The sequence below is a fragment of the Schistocerca nitens genome, chromosome 9 (assembly GCF_023898315.1).
Source record: "Schistocerca nitens isolate TAMUIC-IGC-003100 chromosome 9, iqSchNite1.1, whole genome shotgun sequence".
Lineage (NCBI taxonomy): Eukaryota > Metazoa > Arthropoda > Insecta > Orthoptera > Acrididae > Schistocerca > Schistocerca nitens.
The window spans coordinates 308,063,478-308,081,623 of NC_064622.1; positions in this window are offsets into that span (position 1 = coordinate 308,063,478).

The window sequence follows — 18,146 nt, forward strand, 5'->3', positions numbered from 1 at the left end:
TCAGTAAAGCCCAACCACAATCATGGTTATATCTCCCGTCTCACGAATTCATAGTTGGTCAGCGTCAATATACGTGCCATCCACTACCATACATTTGTTACAAAGTCATTACAACGTAGGAGAGCTACAGTGAGTGGAATGGGCGTACTACTGATCTGAGTTCCGTTGTCCACTGAGAGTGCCTGCACGCCCTAAACTGCACATATCGCCGTAAGAGCCACTTACAGGGCAACACTTCTGGCACTGATCCACATAGTAGAGGTCCGGCTCTGCTCACTACAGCCAGTGAGGTGTTTACTATGGCAACTTTCACGCCGTCTGTGCTTTCTAGCGACCCATACAAATGGTTCCGAGGCAAAGGCACAAAGGATCCACAACAACAACAAATTTCGCTTGATTCTATATAAACAGTGTAGCACTTCCCATTCTACAACCTGACTTCCAATAGAATTTACCGTTTGAAATTTAATGAATATAAAGCAACATTTTACTAATCTGACAGCTTCGTTGCAACATCCAGATTAGGGGATTATAAGAATTCCATGCTGTGTTGAAAATCTCATGGGACAGGAAACTGGTATACTTGTTTTGCAACTTTTATAAATTACGTCTGCTTTGTCTTTTTTTCACTGAGAGAATTGTTATACTATACGGGTACCTATAGTTCACAGTACATTAGTGAATGCGTTAACTTCTGGACTAGCAGGAGAATGGTTAATTTTTCAGCAAGGTCAAACTCAAATACATTTGCATATGAACGTTTAGACTATCGATACCGACAGCAGCAAAATCTATGGATCTTTCATGCATTACCTGTATACGTAACCTTCTGTACATGTCTACCTGATCGTCAGATTTCGTAGTATTATTTTGCTGGATTCTACAGACAACAGCAAATACGTCTAACTATTTGTGTTGTCCTGTCATCTTGAATATTATTTTATTTAAATTACTCATCACAGCCACCTTTGATTTTCAGATATACTACTATCTGCCGTCCACCATTTTGGATTTTTAAATATCCCGCCTTCCACAATCTTTAATATTTAAATTTGCAACTCTCCGCAATCTTGAGGACGTCATTAATAAACGGGTGTCGCATGTGGTCTCATGATTATGACGTCATAAATAAGGGAGCGATTCTTGTGATTTCAGTTCGTTGGTTAGTAGCGACATCTGGCAGTTAGCATTTTCGTGTAGGAATGAGGCCATTTCCCTGATAGCTGTAACACAGCTACTTCCTTCTTCCTGTAGCAAGCGTTGCTGGTGACACGCCTATTTACATCCACATATGGAGTATATGATAGTTATCACTCTCGGTCACCTTGCATTTAAACACATGTGTGCCAACATGAGCACTGGAGATATACACTGAAGTGCCAAAGAAACTTGTATAGGCATGCGTATTCAAATACAGAAATACGTAAACAGACAGAATATGGCGCAGCGCTCCTCAACGCCTGTACCGTATAAGACAACTAGTGTCTGGCGCAGTTGTTAGATCCGTCGTCACTGCTGCTACAATGGCAGGTTATCAGGCTTTAAGTGAGTTTGAACGTGCTTTTATAGTCGGCACACGTGCGATGCGACACAGCATCTCCCAGATAGCGATGAAGTGCGGATTTTCCCGTACGACCGTTTCACGAATGTACCGTGAATATCAGGAATCCGCTAAAACAACAAATGTCCGGCACTGCTGCGGCCGGAAAAAAAAATCCTGCAAGAACGGGACCAACAACGACTGAAGAGAATCATTCAACGTAACAGAAGTGAAGCCCTTCAGCAAATTGCTACAGATTTCAATGCTGGGCCATTAACAAGTATCAGTGTGCGAACCGTTCAACTAAACAGCATCGATATGGGCTTTCGGAGCCGAAGACCCACTCGTGTACCCTTGTTGACTACACGACACAAAGCGTTACGCCTCGCCTGGGTCCATCAACATCGAAATAGGACTGTTGACGACTGGAACCATGTTTCCTGGTCCGACGAGACTCGTTTCAAGTTGTATCGAGCAGATGGACGTGTACTGGAATGGAGACAACATCATGAATCCATGGACCCTGCATGTCAGCAGGGGACTGTTCAAGCTGGTGGAGGCTCTGGAATGGTGTTGAGCGTGTGCAGTTGGAGTGATATGGGATCCCTGATACTTCTAGATACGACTCTGACAGGTGACACGTATGTAAGCATCCTGTCTGGTCACCTGCATCCATTCATGCCCATTGTGCATTCCGATGGACTTGCCCAATTCCAGCACGACAATGTGACACCCACACTTCCAGAATTGCTACAGAGTAGAACACCCTTGTGAGTTTAAACACTTCCGCTGACCACCAAACTCCCCACACATAACATTATTGAGCATATCTGGGATATCTTGCAACGTGCAATTCAGAAGAGATTTCCACCTCCTCGTACTCTTACGGATTTAGGGACATCCCTCCAGGATTCATGGTGTCAGTTCCCTCCAGCACTATTTGAGATATTAGTGGAGTCCATGCCACGTCGTGTTGTGGCAGTTCTGCGGGCTCGCGGCGGCCCCACACGATATTAGGCAGGTGTACCAGTTTCCTTGGTTCTTCAGTGTATATGGCTAACATTTAATTAAGATTATAGCTTTATACTACTTGCAAAATGTACTTTTGTTTGTCTTTGTTTTTGTCACGTTCTATAAAAATTTATCACAGTGTACATGAGAAGACAGATTCAGCTGAACAGATTACGACGATCTGTTTTGCCTGCTATCTGATACACACTGGATTAGGTAATAAGCTTTATCGGCATGCATCACGGAATGGAAGTTTAAACATCGAATGTATTTTGCTGCTATTCACCTCTTTTACGCAATTTTCTCTATTTTAGACCTGAATATGGCTCGTCATTGAGATGAAACTAGTAATCACTAAAGAAATTTCAACGACCTTCACTTACAATTCTTATCCAAACTTTGTAAAGGAATGGCTTCATGGAAGTTTTGTCGAAGAGCTAAATTTGTAAATGTACTGTTTATTTCCCAATGATATTTATTTGGTAACAACAATGTCCAATGATACAGGTATGATTGTTCACATTATGTAATTTAGTTGATGTATAAAAAAGTGAAGTGCGATCAGTTTACAAATTATTCGACATCAAGCCTCGGCACCCCACTTGCTATTCTAAAGTATTACAGGAAAAATAATTTGGATTCTCATGGTAGTTCAAGAGATATGACCGTTAACTGTGTGTTATTCTGGCGTGAAATACTCTTGCATTGCACAAGGCAGAAGTTATTTAAGTAACTGTATTTCAGGTTTTAGTAGCGGAATTCAGCTACAAGGTAGAACTTAATTATTTGTTGCCATATAGGTAAGCAAAGTGATTATTAGGACCCGGGTTGAATATTGTTTACACACTTAGGGTATACTGATTGTCCATTCAGATTATATTCACATTCTGACGTTGTATAGATTAGTGGGTGGGTAAATGTACTACCTTACAGATCGATCTATTGAGATTATTCACATGTCGTAGGTTAGATGTGTTTTGCTGATAAGGATTGCATATAACATACATAATAATGTATATAGACACTTTAAATACAGAAGCATTCCATGCAGTACAAGTGATGTAACATACAGGGTGTTACAAAAAGGTACGGCCAAATTTTCAGGAAACATTCCTCACACACAAAGAAAGAAAATATGTTATATGGACATGTGTCCGGAAACGATTACTTTCCATGTTAGAGCTCATTTTATTACCTCTCTTCTAATCACATTAATCATGGAATGGAAACACACAGCAACAGAACGTACCAGCGTGACTTCAAACACTTTGTTACAGGAAATGTTCAAAATGTCCTCCGTTAGCGAGGATACATGCATCCACCCCCCGTCGCCTGGAATCCCTGATGCGCTGATGCAGCCCTGGTGAATGGCGTATTGTATCACAGCCGTCCACAATACGAGCACGAAGAGTCTCTACATTTGGTACCGGGTTGCGTAGACAACGGCTTTCAAATACCCCCATAAATGAAAGTCAAGAGGGTTGAGGTCAGGAGAGCGTGGAGGCCATGGAATTGGTCCGCCTCTACCAATCCACTGATCACCGAATCTATTGTTGAGAAGCGTACGAACACTTCGACTGAAATGTGCAGGAGCTCCATCGTGCATGAACCACATGTTGTGTCGTACTTGTAAAGGTACATGTTCTAGCAGCACAGGTAGAGTATATCGTATGAAATCATGATAACGTGCTCCATTGAGCGTAGGTGGACGAAATTAAAATGAGCTCTAACATGGAAATTAAGCGTTTCCGGACACATGTCCACATAACATCTTTTCTTTATTTGTGTATGAGGAATGTTTCCTGAAAGTTTGACCGTGCCTTTTTGTAACACCCTGTATAACCCCGAGTGAGCATAAAGTTACATCACACACAGTGACATCAAAGTCTAAAGTTTTTATTGTGACGCATAAGTAAAAACTCTGTTTTAAAACGTTAAGACAGTATAAAAGTTACGCTGAGTAGAAACCAGAAAAATTACACCTGGGTACAAGCATAGAAAACTTACACTGTCGACCGTTTTCTGACTAGTATACGATTCTATTGGTAAATTCTTATTCAGCAATCAGATGAAAGCTTGTCTTATAATTGCATTTACAACGAAAGACTATTTAAGCACCTTGATTTTTACCTATATGTATATATTTCTTGTTTTATTAACAACACACGTGTTTGCACACTGCATAGTATTGTAACTGAAAAGGTAATTTTTTGTACAGTTAGAGAGTGATTTATGGTGGATGTTTATGTTGAATAATCACTTTTATGTTAGTAAGGCGCAGGTAATTCTCTTTCTTGGCATACACTCAGCAGAACATGTTTCCATTTTTCCAGGTAAGTTTATGTTTTCAGATACAGGATTACGAACATTTTTCTGTACTCTTGATGAATCTTGGAGTTGCGATGAAGTTAGTGCGAGGATTCCTTCGGCAGTTTCTTTTAGTTTCTGTGTTCATTAGTATTCCACTTACTTTTCTTTTCATGCTATCATGGTTGAGGCTACTGGGTCACAGATGGAAGGCAGTCAGTCAGTGCATACTCTTCAGAAATGTACTAGTGCAATATGGGTGGAGAAAAGTTGATACTATTATATAGAGATAAATGTAGCTGAAATAATGTTAGAATTGGGAGGAATCAGGCGGGAAATAACCCACCACGTCGTTACCGCAACCGGACGTGGCTCTGAGCACTATGGGACTCAACCTCTGAGGTCATCAGTCCCCTAGAACTTAGAACTACTTAAACCTAACTAACCTAAGGACATCACATACATCCATGCCCGAGGCAGGATTCGAACCGGCGACCGTAGCGGTCTCGCGGTTCCAGACTGTAGCGCCTAGAACCGCACGGCCACCACGGCCGGCCAACCGGACGTCCACTGAGTGGTGACACGTGGCCTTTTCAAGTGAGTCACGTTTTTTACTCCATCGAACAAATGGCTGTTGATGTGTACAGTTTGAGATGTCAATGGTCTGTGCCGGAGGAGGGAGCATTATGGTCTGGGGAATGTTTTCGTAGCTTTTTCTGGGTGATCTCGTCATTCTGGAAGGTGCAATGGATTAACCGATATATGTATTGCCCATGGGATCCATATCCACTGCTACATGCAGTTTGCTTTCCTCAGTATGATGGCATCTACCAGCAAGACAATGCAGCGTGTCAAGCACCTCACAACGTACGGATGCGGTTCAAAGAGCAGCAGGATGAATTAACTGTACTCCAGTGGTTATCAAACTCCTCGGATTTAAACTCAGCCGAGAATCAGTGGGACCCGTCTTGATCAGGTTGTTCGTGCCATGGATCCTGAATCGAAAAATGTAGATTAACTGGCCAACGGCACTGAAGTCGGCGTAGCTTCATATCCCAGTAGGTATCTTCCAGAACCTCACTGACTTTCTTTCTATACGTGTCGCAGCGGTCCGCAGTGGGAAAGGTGGTTTCTCCGGCTTTTGACGGGTGTTCACATTAATGTGACTGGACAGTGTATATGGGCTATGGGAAAACTGAAGAAACCATCGCTGACATAATACACTACTGGCCATTAAAATTGCGACACCATGAAGATCACGTGCTACAGACGTGAAATTTGACCGACAGGAAGAAGTTGATGTGATATGCAAATGATTAAATTTTCAGAGCATTCACACAAGGTTGGCGCCGGTGGCGACACCTGCAACGTGCTGACATGAGGAAAGTTTCCAACCGATTTCTCACACACAAACAGCAGTTGACCGGCGTTGCCTGGTGAAACGTTGTTATGATGTCTCGTGTAAGGAGGAGAAATGCGTACCATCACGTTACCGACTTTGATAAAGGTCGGATTGTAGCCTATCGCGATTGCGGTTTATCGTATCGCGACATTGCTGCTCGCGTTGGTCGAGATCCAATGACTGTTAGCAGAATATGGAATCGGTGGGTTCAGGAGGGTAATACGGAACGCCGTGCTGGATCCCAATGCACGAACAGTTCGACGACGTTTGCAGCAGCAGGGACTATCACCTCGGAGACCATGGCTGCGGTTAGCCTTGACGCTGCATCACAGACAGGAGCGCCTGCGATGGTGTACTCAACGACGAACCTGGGTGCACGAATGGCAAAACGTCATTTTTTCGGATGAATCCAGGTTCTGTTTACAGCATCATGATGGTCGCATCCGAGTTTGGTGACATAGCGGTGAACGCACATTGGAAGAGTGTATTCGTCATCGCCATACTGGCGTATCACCCGGCGTGATGATATGGAGTGTCATTGGTTACACGTCTCGGTCACCTCTTTTTCGCATTGACGGCACTTTGAACAGTGGACGTTACATTTCAGATGTGTTACGACCCGTGGCTCTACCCTTCATTCGATCCCTGCGAAACCCTACTTTTCAGCAGGATAATGCACGACCGCATGTTGCAGGTCCTGTACAGGCTTTTCTGAATACAGAAAATGTTCGACTGCTGCCCTGGCCAGCACATTCTCCAGATCTCTCACCAATTGAAACGGTCTGCTCAATGGTGGCCGAGCAACTGGCTCGTCACAATACGCCACTACGCCAGTCTTGATGAACTGTTGTATCGTGTTGAAGCTGCATGGGCAGCTGTACCTGTAGACGCCATCGAAGCTCTGTTTGACTCAATGCCCAGGCGTATCAAGGCCATTATTGCGGCCAGACGTTGTTGTTCTGGGTACTGATTTCTCAGGATTTATGCACCCAAATTGCGTGAAAATGTAATCACATGTCAGTTCTAGTATAATATATGTGTCCAATGAATATCAATTTATCATCTGCATTTCTTCTTGGTGCAGCAGTTTTAATGGCCAGTAGTGTATGTTTCGTATTTGAGTATAAAATGCGTTAAGGAGATATAACAAATAAACAGAGTCTCCTATATGAAAAATACCGGGCAGAACATTTGAATGTATTTTTACTTTACAACAACTTTGTGAAAATTGCTTCTACAATCATGGAAATGAGAAACTAGTTGATCTGAAGAACTTGTATATCGTCAAGTTAACGGAATACATTAGCAGATGCTAGAGATAATTATCGGTAAAGAATGAGGAAGATATAAATGTGATGTAATTAGTTTTGAACTTTCGATAAAGCTGAGTTAGCACTATTGGTTAATTTCGAGAAAAGGAAAAGTAGGTATCGTTACCGGCGAAGCAGGACGAGGAGTAATGGTTTAGAGCATTGACAAATGTTATATTGACGAAAATAAGAAATGAAAATCGTTATCCATCATATGCTCAAACCTTTTAAAATATTTACCGTCTTTCTTACATTTAAACATTCTGTGAAACTTGTTTGGGAAGCATAAACGGTTTCTCGCTGCACTGGGAGGTCCACCTGGTTCACTGGGTGGTAACGTTCTCGCCTCCCATGCAAGGGGCCCGGGTTCGATTCCCGGCCGGGTTGGAGATTTTCTCCACTCGGGGACTGGGTGTTGTGTTGTCCTCATCATTTCATCCTCATCTCCGGCGCGCAAGTCGCCCAATGTGGCGTCGACTGAAATGAGACTTGCACTTGGATGCCGAACTTCCCCGGATAGGGGCCTTCCGGGCAACGATGCCATACGCTCATTTCATTTCACTGCAATGGGCTCAGTATCGTACCATCACAGTTTTAATTTTGTAGACAAAATCATTAAATTGCGCTGTAAGGAAAAAAAATCACTCAGTAATGTCAGTTTCATCGATTCTCCAATTTTTTAGCAGGTCTCTCTAATTAATTTTTTTTTTTCGATTCCACTTCTGATTTCGTCTTTACAACCACCGAAAGTTTTAATATCTAAAATTGAAATGGATCATGGTGAAGAAATACACGGTTATACAAATCTAGAAAATTATACCTTATTGTAGATGGATACTGATTATTTTCTTCGCCTGCCGTTTCATCTCCTCCTGATTGGAAATACTTCATTACTTTCGACAGAGTCTACAAAGGTTCTCGGATGCGTTTTCAGCAATACGCGAAGCTGATTACGGACCGGCTGGTAGTACGGAATCTGAACACGCTCGCTTACAGCTGAGGATATCAGTCGCACCGATGATGAAACCGCAGCAAAACGACAAAGCCATGTGGGAAGCAAACAGACTCGTTCGATTTTATGAGGACGTCTGTAGCCGAGGCGCCCCCGACATCTGATACAGCCCCCAACACTCCGGACCGTGCCTGACAGAGCCACTGTGCGGATTGCGGCAACTCTGCTGACGTAAAGAACCGCGGAGTGGGCGGGCGGATCCAGCGCGCGGACTTAACGCAGCTACCCGCATACTGCCGCCTTCCCCTCGGCAGATAAAACCCGTAGTAATCTCCTCACCCCGCGAGCGCCAAGTTTGCATGTGGGTCGGATCGCGTCTCTTTGTAAGCTTTATAGCGCCCACAAATTGTGGATCGAATCCGACAAAAGGAAATTTCGGATTACACCGAAGGGGACATCAGTTAGCAGAGAAGAGAAACCACAGTCAAGAGGATTATGCCAGTATCGTCTTTATTATTGAAACAATAAAGATCACTGTGTCTGAAAATGTATGATACCTACTCCTCAGATCAAATATTTCGTTTGACACAAGCTGCGACATATTCGCGAACTGAACAGCGACCCGAATACAGAATAAATTTCCTTTACTTTACGTCTATCGTCACAAATTTTTTGTCATCGGACTATCGGTTTTGGTCTATAATGACCATCTTCAGATCTGTTTTATAAAAACATGTCCTAATATACTGGAGCTATAGTGGCATAGTCAAGTGCTAAACATAAAATCAGCGCCATCATCCTCAAATGTATATAAATAATGGTACATACAAGAGTCCTACTATCAGCAGCACTACCGTTGCAAGCAAACTGGCAGTTTGTGTTCTAAATTATTTTCAGGGAGACACCGTCATAAGCCATTTTCGACCACGCCGTGATTAAGATGACTCTCAAATTAATATTACATGACAAAGATAATACTGTGAATTTTACACAAGGTTTGCAATGTATTAAAGTATAATTAAAAGCAAAAAGGAAGTGTATATTTTGTCTTCAACATTTTTATACTTCCGTGAAACTTTAAAGACGCTGGATCTCAGAACTATACTCATGCTCATAAATTAAGGATAATTACAGAATGTGGTGCCACACAACGTGGCACTACACAAAACTGGCACATAGGGGACAACCACGAAACAGATCTGTAAGTTCACGGTATTGGTGATAAGTTGAGAAAACCGTCCCGAAATATATGTGCAGCAAAATGCCACTGCTTCCTGCGCATGTATCCCGACATCAGTATGGGATATGATCACCATGCACAGGTACACAGGCCGCACAACGGGTTGGCGTACTCTGGATCAGGTGGTCGAGCAGCTGCTGGGGTATAGCCTCCCATTCTTGTACAAGTGGCTGTCGGAGCTCCTGACGTGTCCTAGGGGTGTGAAGACGTGCAGCGATACGTCGACCGAGAGCATCCGAGACGCGCTCGATGGGATTTAGGTCTGGAGAACAGGCAGGCCACTCCATTCGCCTGATATCTTCTGTTTCAAGGTACTTCTACACGATGGCAGCTCTGTGGGGCCGTGCGTTATTATCCAACAGGAGGAAGGTTTGACCCACTGCACCCCTGAAAAGGCGGACATGCTGATGCAAAATGATGTCCCGATACACTTGACCTGTTACAATTCTTCTGTCAAAGACATGCAGGGGTGTACGTGCACCAATCACAATCCCACCCCACACCATCAACCACGACATCCATACAGGTCCCTTTCAAGGACATGAAGGGGTTTTGTCTGGTTCCTGGTTCATGCCAGATGAAAACCCGGCGAGAATTACTGTTCAGACTATACCTGGACTCGTCCGTGAACATAATCTGGGACCACTGTTCCAGTGACCATGTACTGTGTTCTTGACAGGGGGCTTTACGGGCTCTCTTGTGACCAGGGGTCAGTGGAATGCACCTTGCAGGTGTCTGGGCGAAAAAAAGTGTCTGTTCAGTCGTCTGCAGGCTGTTTGTCTGGAGACAACTGTTCCAGTGGCTGCGGTAAGGTATTAAGCAAGGCTACCTGCAGTACTCCGTGGCCGTCTGTGGGCACTGATGGTGAGATATCGGTCTTCTTGTGGTGTTTTACAATGTGGACGTGCGGTACTGTAACGCCTAGGCACGTTTCCTGTCTGCTGGAATCGTTGCCATAATCTTGAGATCACACTTTGCGCACACTAAGGGCCCGTGCTACGACCTGCTGTGTTTGACCAGCCTCCAGTCGCCCTAGTATTCTACCCCTCATAACGTCATCAATAAGTGTTCTTTGAGCCAATTTCAACACACAGTCACCATTAGCACGTCTGAAAACGTCTGCACACTTACTCGCTGCACCGTACTCTGACATGGACCAAAACACCTCTGCGTATGTGGACTGCTGCCAGCGCCACCGTGCGACTGTCGCAGGTGAAATGCACCGCATAGTCATACCCCGAGGTGATTTAAGCCCGCAAATCGCCCGCCAGAGCGTTGTTTCACCCTGTATCTGGATTATCCTTAATTTATGAGCATCAGTGTAGTTGAACGTGGCTTATGACTGTATCTCTCCGACCCCTTCAATTATTTCTTTTCACATGGTCATAGAATAGGTATATCTATGAAGTGGGTATACAGTACTGCGTATATCACCTACGTGAAACAGAAATACTCGCGTGACGCGGATAAAAAGCTGTTGTTTACATTTTGTGGTAAAATCGAAACTTTAATATTACACATATCTAACCTGTTTCCACATATTTATTAATTAGTAACGCCAACGAAGTAGAACTGTTGCTGCGAATAATGCGAGTTTAAATTCGTCAAAGGAGAAAAGTTTGTCTTTCATAAGTAAGTACCATAAATCCCTAAATTATTGTCGCCATATTACTAAGGCACTTTCTCATTTTGTGGTAGGTTCGTATTGATAACATGAAGTCTCACCACCTGTGACGATTTTTTTATCTAGTCTCGGAATCCATTGGATTTACAATGTATAAGATTAATATCGGAACACAGTGTGACGAAAGTATGAAATCGTAGGCCTAATTTATGTGACTGTATAACCAAATATTTATGAGACAGATGCTGGACAAAGATTTATATGTGACAGGCTGAGTCTTTTTTCCGAATCATTCAGTTTACGAAACCATTTTGCTTATTTTAGTCTTCAACTTCTTATGATGATGTGAATGAATGTGTGTGGCTAATGTTTTAGTTTCACTGAATATGAATAAAGGTTGTACCAGAAAGTAAATACAGAAGATATGCTATCATAATAATTGTTAAAAACCATTCAAAAGCCAAAATCGCATTTTTTTTCATTTATGACGACCGGCTTCAACAGTAATTGCTGTCATCTTCATGTCTTTAACACCTTTTTGTTGTAAGACATGTTCATTATACGCTGAACCTCACGCACAAGATGTCATCGCTAAAATATTGAAAAACATAAAGCAGCTTTATGTTTTTAAATATTTTGGCGATGACAAACGTTTATAATGTGCTGAGTTTCATCCACTTGACGTCTTGTGAGTGAAGTTCAGCGTAAAATGAAAATGTTTTACAACAAAAAGATGTTAAAGAACTGAAGATAACAGCCGTGGCTGTTGAAATCGGTCATCTTAAATAAAAAATTTCTATGTGATCTTGGGTCTTGAATGGTTTTTAACAATTGAAACAGACGCCCTTCAATACTCTGAAAATGAGAAAACTAAATCATAAAAACATTTCAAAGTATGAAAATTGTTAATTTCCTGCATGCCACAACTCCAAATTCGGAGTTTTCTGGACACTTTCATTTTGGTGTACCAGCCACTGAGCAATTACATCGATTCGTTATTTATCAAAACACACACCCAGATGCACAACAAAGAAAAGTACAAAACCTTCTCCTCCCACACGAAAAAGAGAAGACAAAATAGTGACACCTGAACTGTGACATTTGTTGCAATAAAGCGGAATGCCCATGCGTTTATTTCTTCAAAGTTTTAAGCAAATTTCATTCCATATATCGAATTCAAAGTATTAAGATATCTACTAGTTTCGTGTACGAAATCTATGGCACTTTCTACGCGGTCTATTTGTACTTGCGATGTAATGACATCAAAATCTGCGGAACGCTTATGGACAAACCTCACGCTAATCCAAAGTCACATGACCTTTTGAGTCAATACATGTAGCCAACAAAAAAATTATTTGGCTCATTCGAATATTCACTCCAAAAACTTATCCCTACTCTACAAACATGGCCAATACGGACATGCCAGTATGTAGCGATGGATTTGCACTAATTATCAAATGGCCGTGTTTAAATCACTTAGTTGGACGTCCCAGTGATATTCGTAACGACAGCTGATACATACTATCAGATAAGAAGTATCCAGACACGTATTTGTGGACACTGATAAGGGTTGTCCCCAGCCTTAGCCTCTATGACTACTTGAACTCTGCTGGGGACTGTTTCAGGAATGGTACCTCATTCTTCCCACGAGCCGTAACCAGGGAAGGTACTGACGTTGGCGCTAGAGTCTGGAGGTCAGTTGACGTTCTAAGTCATTGTAAAGATGTTCCGTTAGTTTTAGTTCAGGACTCTGGGCAGGCCAGTCCATTTCAGAAATGTTATCGTCCACAAACTCTTGCATAACTAAACTGCTTTATGATAGGGTATACTGTGATGCTAACACAATCAACCACCGACTCAGAACTGCTCCTTTACACAGCGCTATAAAATGTGTCGCTTTCGTAAATGCAATAAAGGGACCACACCCTTATCATGGAAGCACCTCCATGCCGTAGCGCCAACGCCGTATTTTACTGTTGCCACTACACACGGCGGAAGGTAACGTTCTCCATGCATTATACAATCCAATCTTTTCTGTTTCATTGCGGCTGGACATAGCGTGATTCATAACTCAACATCAGTCGTTTCCCTTGATCCACTGTCCAGTGTCATCACCCTTTAACACCGTCCGCCCCGATAGCTGAGTGGTCACCGTGACGGATTGCCGTCCTACGGGCCCGGGTGCTATTCCCAGCTGGGTCGGGGATTTTCTCCGCTCAGGGGCTGGGTGTTGTGCTGTCTTCATCATCATTTCATTCCCATCCGGCTCGCAGGTCGCCCAATGTGGCGTCGAGTGTACACTCCTGGAAATTGAAATAAGAACACCGTGAATTCATTGTCCCAGGAAGGGGAAACTTTATTGACACATTCCTGGGGTCAGATACATCACATGATCACACTGACAGAACCACAGGCACATAGACACAGGCAACAGAGCATGCACAATGTCGGCACTAGTACAGTGTGTATCCACCTTTCGCAGCAATGCAGGCTGCTATTCTCCCATGGAGACGATCGTAGAGATGCTGGATGTAGTCCTGTGGAACGGCTTGCCATGCCATTTCCACCTGGCGCCTCAGTTGGACCAGCGTTCGTGCTGGACGTGCAGACCGCGTGAGACGACGCTTCATCCAGTCCCAAACATGCTCAATGGGGGACAGATCCGGAGATCTTGCTGGCCAGGGTAGTTGACTTACACCTTCTAGAGCACGTTGGGTGGCACGGGATACATGCGGACGTGCATTGTCCTGTTGGAACAGCAAGTTCCCTTGCCGGTCTAGGAATGGTAGAACGATGGGTTCGATGACGGTTTGGATGTACCGTGCACTATTCAGTGTCCCCTCGACGATCACCAGTGGTGTACGGCCAGTGTAGGAGATCGCTCCCCACACCATGATGCCGGGTGTTGGCCCTGTGTGCCTCGGTCGTATGCAGTCCTGATTGTGGCGCTCACCTGCACGGCGCCAAACACGCATACGACCATCATTGGCACCGAGGCAGAAGCGACTCTCATCGCTGAAGACGACACGTCTCCATTCGTCCCTCCATTCACGCCTGTCGCGACACCACTGGAGGCGGGCTGCACGATGTTGGGGCGTGAGCGGAAGACGGCCTAACGGTGTGCGGGACCGTAGCCCAGCTTCATGGAGACGGTTGCGAATGGTCCTCGCCGATACCCCAGGAGCAACAGTGTCCCTAATTTGCTGGGAAGTGGCGGTGTGGTCCCCTACGGCACTGCGTAGGATCCTACGGTCTTGGCGTGCATCCGTGCGTCGCTGCGGTCCGGTCCCAGGTCGACGGGCACGTGCACCTTCCGCCGACCACTGGCGACAACATCGATGTACTGTGGAGACCTCACGCCCCACGTGTTGAGCAATTCGGCGGTACGTCCACCCGGCCTCCCGCATGCCCACTATACGCCCTCGCTCAAAGTCCGTCGACTGCACATACGGTTCACGTCCACGCTGTCGCGGCATGCTACCAGTGTTAAAGACTGCGATGGAGCTCCGTATGCCACGGCAAACTGGCTGACACTGACGGCGGCGGTGCACAAATGCTGCGCAGCTAGCGCCATTCGACGGCCAACACCGCGGTTCCTGGTGTGTCCGCTGTGCCGTGCGTGTGATCATTGCTTGTACAGCCTTCTCGCAGTGTCCGGAGCAAGTATGGTGGGTCTGACACACCGGTGTCAATGTGTTCTTTTTTCCATTTCCAGGAGTGTAATAAGACCTGCACCAAGGCGGCCGGATCTGCCCCGCACGGGGCCTCGCGGCCAATGATGCCAAACGCTCATTTCCATTGTACTTTACAGCACCTGAAGCGTCGCTTAATGTTGACTCCGGAAATGTGCGGATTATGAGGAGCTGCAAGACCATTATTTCCTACTCTTTTTAACTCGCTACACCCAGTTATTGTGTCAGCTGGACTGCTGGTGGCAATTTGGAACTCTGTGTGTAAACAGGAGGGGATGACTGCTGTCGGCTGCAGCGGGACATTACGCGGAATCGCTACTTCGAGATTCCCACAGGACGGCGGATGAATTTGTGCACCCACACTGGAGATGGTGGATCCATTGCCCAGCCAGGCCTATCAGTTACATGAATACATGGTGTCTGATCTTTCGCACATGTGTAATAAAAACATTTGTAATAAAAAGTCATCCCTCACATATAGTGTATTTTATCTTGATGTAGCTCCAGAAACACTATTTTTTCATGTTAGCACCCACCTTCTAGAAAGCTTCACAGTACATTAACCACAGGAAACACAGTATCGGAGCGCACCAGCATTCTACATGAAATTCTTTCTTATATGAAATGTTAAAAACGCTCTTTCAGCTGCATTTGATTAAGATGTATCGCCTAGGTTCATGGCCAGTGTTATATTTCACATAACATAATGTTGACATGTGAGTCACTTCTTTGTTTCTCTTATAAATATCATCAGCTGTCTGAGTGACCCTGGACTGTTTCTTGATTCCTGTATGTAATTTTCAGTCGCAGCCAATGAGTTCTAACGTGGAAGTAAAGCATTTCGGCATATATATCCATACAACCTGTTTTCTTCTTCTATTGCTGAGAAATGTGCCCTGAATGTTAGGCTCTACATTTTTATTACTCCCATTACATCGTCGTGGTGATTATCACCATCATCATCATCATCACCATTACCAACATCATCATCATCATCATCATCATCACCACCACCATCATCATGAGAATGTACTGTGTACCTCTAGGCTTTAAAATACGGTATAAAATTCGGGTAAACAAACCCATGTTGTTCCTGCAGGTTTTCTACCGCAATCCAGACGCTTCCTTTAGATCTTTTTCTCGAGCTTTCTTATCTCTTGGAATCCAGCATAGAAATTCCTTGGGCCATCTACCATCTATCCAGTCAGCTAGATTTCCTTCCTACCTCCACTATGTTTTCATTATTTACATGAATGCGTGGTATCTTTTTCTTTCGAACATGTCCCAAAGAACAGACACCACGTAATCAATTTCAGATGGGGAATGGATCCACCTTCTCCAACGCGGATGCACAAGTACGCCCGACCTCCTGTGGGAATCTCTGAGTAGCGAGCGTGGAGGAAATGGACACGGATTGCGGATAGGTGGCGCTCGGTGGGAATGTTGATCAGCCGCACAGTTACTATAACACTATGTCCCAGATGGCGCAGTGGTTAACGCACCTGCCTAGATTCAGAGTTCGAATACCGATCCAGTACACATTTTCCCTCGTCGCCACTGATTCCGTGTAATGTCCCGATGCAGCTCACATCATTAATACCTTCCCTTTCTCCTCACCTCCACCTTCAACTTATATATAATTTTCATTATTATCAGCCATGACTATCTCTTCCACCTCACCCCGTTACTGTTGCGTTTCTTTATTTCTTGCTGCTCCCATGAATTCCAGCTGGTATTTTCCATTACAGGTCGACGTTCCACAGCCATAGATAAAACGTGATGACATACTCGATGTAAACTTTTTTGGAACCTGCTACTAACGTGATGTAGTGGTTTCTGAAAAAAAAGGCGCATAATGGAAGAATCGAATGGTCAACGGCAAAACCGTAAAAAATCCGAAAAGACAAATCCAGAGTAATCCAGAATGTAAAAGTCAAAAATCGTCAAAAGTGTACAAACAAAATCCCAACAACAAACCGAGAGAAAAGCCAAAAGCAAGTGTGTTACTGTGTGCAGGTAAGCGTCGGAATCATCGACACAAATATTCGAGGAAAGTCAACACGCTTTCTTCCCAGCTTAAGTCACCAAAGCATCTTGAAAACTGGCGCGAAGTCCACACCATCCTCGGTCCGGAGGCGAAACCAAACAGCTGTGGATGGCCAAGACTGGTGCATCCGTCTCAATCTCCAAGTCCGAGTCCGGTGAGAATGCTAAACTTTTCTTTCTAAAGACATCAACTGAAACCACATTTTCTATTATGTTCACGGAAGCTCATTTTCCTTATTTTGTTTATTTCTTTCACTGACTTCCCAGTCGTCATCAACGGCCATAAATACAAAAAATCATTAACTGCTGCAACCACTTCATTGTTACCAATATTATTTTCCTTTCAATTTCTCCATTGTATATTATTTTAGTTTTCTTATATTTTAATTTCAGTCCCACTTTCAAACTCCCTCTTTTATGGCCTTCTATGTATTACTGAAGTTCGTCTACGCTGAAATCAGAAAGTACAAAATTGTCTGCTAAACGAAAGTTTTATAGGTATGTTTCATTAAGACGTCTTCCTTCTTAGTTTTCTCGGTTGAAAAATCTGAAAATTTCCTCTTGTTCTTTTTAGATATCCCTGTGTGATTTCTCTTTCAATTTTTAGCTCTAACTTGTGAAGACTAATGGAAGCTAGGGAACTGATGTACACTTTTTTCAGGATACTAATATTTTTGTGTTCAATATCTATCCCAAAAGCTGTTACAACAGATTTCATTGAATCCAAAACAACAGTTTTCTTCCGCAATCTATCAACACCTGAAAGAGAACGAATTCTACATTATTCTAATCAATAATTTCTTTCACAAAGTTTGTCCCCCATAGTAAATCCAGCTACAACGCCAGCTTGGTCTTTTCTAGGCTTAAAATATAATGATTTCTTTCTAATCAGTAAATGTTTTGTGAGACCTCTATCTTGTGAACGAGAAGTACTGCTCCATTGTTTCTAGTCCGAGGAAAATTCATTTATCGCAAACATTTTGCAGGCAGTTTTACAAGATCGTCTTCTGTTGCTTTGCCGG